Genomic DNA, 7,506 nt, shown 5'->3' on the forward strand with positions numbered 1-7,506 from the left:
TCACCTCCGGGGCAGGCGGGAATCGAACTCATGCGCAAGTGGCTTTAGTTTCTCAGTGCTGCGCTTTAACCCGCTGCGCCGACAGGGAGGGCCGCTTTTGTGAAGATTTTAACTAGAGTATTTCTTTCATTCCTTAAAAAAAAAAAAATTGTTTAGTGAAGTACAGTTGATTTATGTAATTGTATCTTTGGGGGTTATAGTTGCAATCCTCCACAAAAGATGCATATTTCACACCAGTGCCCTAATAATCCTCCACTATTAGCCTCCTACTTCCTGCGCTCCCACTCTGAAACCTTCCTTTTCTGGTTGCCTTAGTATTGCAGGGAGTTTTTAGGTGACCTATTGTTTTTAATGAGCTATAGTAGTTTTTGACTATTAAATATTATATACCATTTCACCTAAGTTTTCAAATTTGCATTGCTGCTTCCATGAACATAGCATTAAAATATGAAAGAGATATGGTGTTGTAAATCATGTTAGCTAAATGAAAATAAATAGGTAATCAGAACACAAAAGAAATCTATTTCTCTGTTTCCTGTATAAAACTGGACTGAGTAAAGGTTCATATTTTCAAATATGATTTCTGTTTGAAATGGGATGTATAATAGTGGAAAATATGAGAAAAAAAACTTGAAGTTGTTATTATTGCTTGTTTTTGCTGATACCTTGGCTCAGTGAAATTTCTTTCCTTTTGCTTTAGAAGCTGAGGTAAGAAAAATGCCACTAAAGGCAATGACTGGAGAAGGCAAATTAAGGCCTAAATCATTATTAAAGTCAAACTTAACAAAAATGCTCCAAATATCAGATTTAATATTCAACATGACAGATATTGAACAAAGTTATCCATGAAAAGAGTTCTAATTTGATTCACACAAATTCATATTTATTTCCTAATTTGAGTATTTTACCTTTTACATTTTAGTATAAACAAGAATTTTGGACTCATGAATTCTCTACACTCACCTTTAAGTTTTAAAATAAAATATGATAGCCAAAAGTAATAGATAAGAAATATGCATGACTCAATTTAGTGAATGAATACTTTTAATTAAAATAACATAAGAAATATGTAATATAAAATGAACATTAAAAATCCTATTTTCTTAGATATTTACTTTTTAACTTTATTATTTAAAGATTTTATGCACATTGACTTTATTATAAAGTTTATAGTAGTCCAGTTATATTTTTTGCTATAATTGTGCTTTGCTCTGTTTACCTGTGTCATCTCCAGCATTTCTTTCTCTCTTGATCTCTCACATACACACCCACATAACCACTTTTTGCTTATGTTGAATTGATATCATATTGAGTTTAGATATTTGTTTCTATTCTTTCACTTAACGTCATTTTAATTTTTGCTTTTCCTTGATACTGACTAGTGTTAGTAGACATAAAAATAGTGAAATATGAGTGATATTTTAATAGACTATTAAAACAAAAGTCAAACTAGAGAAAAAGGTAGAAGAAAAGTAAGAGGTGCTAAAAATATTTTGGTACTTGGGTGCAAGATGTGTGTGGGTGTTAAGGACAAGAAAAGAACTTTGGGGGAAATTTCTTTATAATCAACAAATTAACAACCACTTCATTTGCTATTTAAAATAGAAATTAAGAAAAAGTTCCAAAAAATAGATGTGAGATGATATGTCCATTCTCTGACAATAATACTTGATATTTACTTGCTGTAGAGACAGAGATTAGACATTCAAAGCTGTATAGTTAGCTAAATTTTCTCGGCCCTCCTGTTATGATAAACCTGAAAGTTTATTAAAAATGCCCCCAAACTGAAATTGCTACTAGTTGTTTTTCATTGCCATTCTGTCCCAAACTTGTGGAACTGTGTGTGTATTACTGCGTCTGTTAAATGCGGAACCATGATAGACATATGTGAAAATTAGTTTATTTCCTAATCTCATGAAATTCTGAGATAGCCATCTTTTGCAAGCTTTATGGTAACTACTGGATTTCAGGTTTGAGTTGATCTTTCATCCGTAGAATTTATCATTTTAGCTCTCTATACACTTAGGATACTAAACAAGTGAGAAGTGGAAACTTTGTGGGAATGTTCAGTGTCATCTGGTCACTGGTTCTCTTTCTTCTGACACAGTGTTTCTGAGGCCAGTCACACACCAGGGGCCTCCTCACCTCAGAGCAGAGCAGAGTGGTGAGGCCAGCAGAGCCAGCACCTCCTCTTCGTTTTCCTGCCCAAGCTGGTCCTCCAGCTGGTGAAACCCCAAGGCAGACACACAGGTATGAGCAGCCAGTGTGTGTGTGACCCCAGCCCCTGCTGTCAGGCTCTGGGTGGGGAGGGAGCAAGGAGAATGTGCTCCAGAGAAGCTGTGCAGAAAGTTTGGGTGGGTTTTTGAATTTTGCTGAAAAAATTTACCCTTGGGTTAATTCATTAATAAAGATGTTATCTTTATTCTATAGGTGAAAAGAGGAATGGATCAGAATGAGAGTTGGTCAAAATATTTTCCGTGCAGAAACTGATTTTTTAATCCTTATATATTTTAGGGAATACAGGCATCCTATAGTTACTATAATAGAAAAGTTTTTATATTTTAATAATATAATAATTCATCTATAAAAATGGATGCAGTTGCATATTTACAAATTTGTTTTCTTCATTCTAGGCATATTTATGTTCATGTTTAAAAGCTAAGTGATAACTAGTTATTTAGGACAACATATAGCTCTAAAACAAGCCCTATTCTTATAATCTGGGATTATGGTAGAGACAATACTTATTTAAATGCAAATGGGGGTATATTTTTACATTTTGTCATTATTTAATGGTTGTTAAAAATCACCTTTTGATAATTTAAAAAATAATTAAATGTGAATTATAGATATATTTTAATAACCCAGATTCAAATCTATTTAGAAATAAAAATCACCTGGCCCATTCTACAAAGTTACCAGAAACATTAGTTTGGAAATATCTTTTGTTCCCTTGACACTTTTTATTCAATTTATTATATTTCCAGGGGAGAAAGTTTATTATGTATGTTTTGTGGAACTTTTATTTATATAAGCCTAATATAGGAGAAGGTAATATTTTTGGTTAAATATAAGTAAAAGTATACCATAAGTAAATGCATTTATATGTTACATATTTATACATTGCTTTTAATATTTCTATGTACATATAACATATAGCTATTTCTGAGAGTCCCAGAGAAAGTTATTTTAACTGACTTATTTCAGATGATCATGTTTTTATTCTCTATATTATGCAATGATGAATCTTTCCATTTTAAAAATGTGTTTAACTGTGCCTTATGAAATTGCAGAAAATTCCTGCTGTGCTTTTGCTAGAGACCCTCATAAATGAGTGAGGAAGGAGTAACATACGCGGAGCTTAAATTGCCCAAGTCAAAGAAAAAGGACAGTAGCCAACCAGCTCAAAAAGGGAGAGGTAGTTATATTTTACTGCTTTGTTAAATGAAACCATGACAATGATGTCTAAATGTATCTGATAGTATATACATGATTCTTTACATTGAGGGTTATATTTACATGTAATGTAATATTTGATGATGTTTGTGATCACAGGAAATAATGGTATTATTTTGAAGCTCCAGAAAAAAAATCCATTTTGTTTTAATTCTGAGGGATGTGGTCCATGCAGTGCTTACTATTTTTTTTTCTTTTGCACAGAATTTCCATGGCATATCATTGCAGTAAATCTGGGAATTTTATGTTTTTTTCTCTTGCTGGCAACCTCAGGCTTAGGATACTTGTGTGAGTATCAAGGACACACAATTTTTACAGGAACAATGAGCCAGGATGAAAAATGAGATACTTAGACTTCTGAGCTTCTGCTGACCCTTTGTAAACTACAGGGTCCTATAGAAATGTTAGTAGTAATGATGGTGTGGATGGAAGTATTGACAATGACGATTTTATGAATTTACTGTTAGCTTTCTTCTTTGTTGTACAAACTGGTAAAGTTGCTCTAACGTATGAAAATTTTGATAATTGGTGAGTATGGTTTACATATATATTGGAACTTATTTTTTTATGTAGGGTGTGATTTTCTATATAACAATAAAATTGAGGGAACTTTAAGTATCACATTTTTTGAATATTACATCCTTGTCTAAGTACTACAATAATGTTTAGATCACAAAGGAAAATAAACTTCACTTATTTTGTATGCGATTCAGTGTTATCCATCAGTTTTAATATAGTTTTATGAATTAAAAACTTTAACACACAACCCTTGCTTTTAATTTTTTTCTTGATGATAATTAATTCTTCATTCATTCAACAAACAGTTCTCAGTCTCTCCAACAGGCTAGGAACTATGTATGGCACTAAAGAAAGAAGTAAAAAAGTCAATTCTCAATATTTCAGTGTAAAAGGGAAGTTTTTCTTTTAATGAAGCAGTTTTTAAAATAACATATTATTAGTGCCAGTATAATGGTATGAAAAAAAAAAGGGAAGAATAGCACAACATCCTGAGTTCAAGGAAGCGTTGCTGTAGGAGACAGTATAGATCTGATGTAAAGCACCAGGAGTCACGAGTCTCAGGGGAGAGGCGACTCATCCAGATAGAGAACAACATGGAAAAGGGACAGATGTATGATTGAAGATAGCTTTGCTCAAATGGAAGAAATGGTTGAAGTAGGTTTGGGTAAGTATGTAACTCCATGAAAGTCTTTTATATTGTGTAAGGAGATAGTAGATTTGTTCCAAACACAAGGAAAATATTGGGGTATTTCTATGAATGATCACCTAGTTAGGGCACATAAGAAAATATGGATTTTGGAAAGGTTGGTCTGATAGACTGGAAATTGGGGTGGGGGTGGATACGATAGCGATTACTTTCTGGAGTCAGGGTGTCTGAAAATGGCTGTTGGGGTAGTGTCATGAAAGAAATAGTGGAGGGTAAGGAACATATATGCATAATAGTTAAGATGCTCTTTTGATTGACAGTGTGAGGAGAGCAAGAAATCAGTGGTGCCACTTGGTATCAAGTGTGAACATATTTCATGAATTTATAGAAAACACAAGAAATCATTAGACTTTGTTTTCTTGTTTTGTGTGCTTTATATGTGTGCAATAACAGTAAAAATTGTGGAGCTTGTGAATACTAGTGGAAATTATCAAAGGAAATAAGCAATTTGTATTTTGCGTGAAATTGTGTATGTGTTTTGAAAATACACATAGACCCTCAACATTTATGGATATGATTAAATGTCTGTGGAGCAAGAGAGATGCCTAGATTAGAGAGCTGATTGTGGATTCATTTATTAATAGAGCAAGTATTTGAAAAGATTGTGGAGAACAGCAGCAGTCAGATCTTGGGAAGACTGAAAAGCAGGAAGATGAGATGTTAGAAAAGGTCAGTGTAATTCTTCTTAGAATAGATCAACACTTAGACATACATAGACAACAATGAGACAAGATTTAAAAAGCGTGATGTATTGATTAGACACAAGCAGGAGAGGATCCACTAGTTTGGTGTCAGAGAGAGAAGGTGAGAGATAGTCAAGGTTCCAAATACTACAGGCAGACGAAGTGATACAGTAATCAACATGTGTAAGAGCTTTTAGAAAATGCATTATTTTCCCAAGATTGTGAATTTCTTTTTGTACATTAAAACTATCTGAGTTCTTTTCCCACTTCCAGTCACTAAATTCACTGTAAACTTATATTAAGCCTAGAATGAAGTTCCTTTGTTTAGCTCTGAGTACAAATACTAAATAATATAATACTGTTTCCCAAGGAGAAATTTTCTGTTGATGATTAGATGGCTTAGAGATCAGTTAATATTTTTTGCAAGATTATAGTTTCTGTTTTATTAATGCTGATTACTGTTTAACATATTTTGAAGAATGTATAGCTAGTTATTGTTTTCATTTGAAATTTCTATTTTTTGTCTTATCATTTAATATTTTTACCTCATAGTCTATTTAGCCAACATCATTTACTTTGCTATAGAGCAATATAGTAAGTGCTTATAAATTGATCTATTAAAGACATTTATAATGTTATACTTATATGATTTGAAGTTTTTCAGTGTCTTTCTGAGAACCTAAAACAAGGAAAGGAACAAAGAAATGAGAATAATGCTTCCTCACCAGTGTTTGAAGATCACTCGGTTGTACCACCCAGTACAGGTATGTACTGAATACTTACGCTGACATTTGCTGATTTTTCCCTATGAAATCAGTCCCTTCTGTCCCATTTCAATAGATCACTTAAAAATATGACTTTAAACTTCATCAGGATCTTCTAATTTTTCTTATCTTTCTCATCTAGTTTATTTCGTTGTGATAGCTAATTGAAGGCTTCACTTTCACAAAGTAGGTAGCATCAAGCACATTGTTTTATTGATTTGATTATTTGAGTAATTTATGCTTGTGGGTGCATGACCCCAGGACAGATCCCTTTCAGTCAGCACTCTTCACATATATTCCCTTTGGTGGAGTTTTCCCTTGAGGGAGAAGCGTTCCCTATCACGGCAGTTTATTTGTACTTGAGAAGCCGTGATTTCTCAGTAGGTATTAACAGTCTCTTTGGGTCTGTCAGAGACCATCTCAGGCTTCATGTTATTCAGTACAGACTTGGGAGATGAGCTATTCTTAACATAGAGATTTTAGAATACAAGGAAAGCACCTATTATCTGCTTACTCAGACTTGGTAAACAATGAAACACACCTAAATGCAGGCTCTACATGGTGTAGGTGATGGTGGCTTTTGTTTTCCAGGTTATATCTGTGCTCCATGTGATGGAAAATGGTCCTGCTGTGGGAAAAACTGCTACTATTTTTCCAGAGAACTGAAAACTTGGAATGAGAGTAAGCGGTCATGTGAAGACCATAATTCTAGTCTCGTCCGTATTGAGGACAAAGAAAAGCAGGTATGTTTATTTTATTCATTCTAAGTGTTTTATGAGAAGTTGTGTGTTTGAGGAACACTTGTGTTGTGTAAATTTAGCTCCAAAAAGGGTACTCAGGTGTAACCTGGAACAAACATTGTTTTAACTAGGAGAAAACTGTGCTGTGGGTGTTCTGGAATAATTTCTGGTCTGTTCATTTTGTGGGTGTATCCTCATGCTTGATTGTACATCATACTGTTCAATATTTATCATTTTGTGCTTAAAATAGACATTTAGTAATGGAATTAATTAGTTTATATTCATGTGGATTCATAATAATGCAAACTTGAAACAGTTACAATGCATTGTTGCTTCAAATAAAAAAGAATAAAAAAAAAAAAACTGAAAAAGAAAGAAAAACTGCCTCCAGCCCTGAGCAGTCTAAGGAAGAGCTCTTTTCTCACTGAACTATGATCTCCCACTGTCAGGATTCCTGAGGGTCATACTTCTCAAGCAAGATGAGTCGGCCTCTTTCAAGATGAAAATGTGGAGGAAATAAAAAGAGAAGCAATACAGATGGAATCATTCTTCAAATTTTTTCTTTTTGTTTTAAGTTCTAAGGTTTGGGAATATAAAGTGAATCTAACAGACTCTGCAATTTTCTTATATTAATCAAG

The sequence above is a fragment of the Condylura cristata genome, unplaced genomic scaffold (genome assembly GCF_000260355.1).
Source record: "Condylura cristata isolate star-nosed mole 26May11 unplaced genomic scaffold, ConCri1.0 scaffold00036, whole genome shotgun sequence".
Classification (NCBI taxonomy): Eukaryota; Metazoa; Chordata; class Mammalia; order Eulipotyphla; family Talpidae; genus Condylura; species Condylura cristata.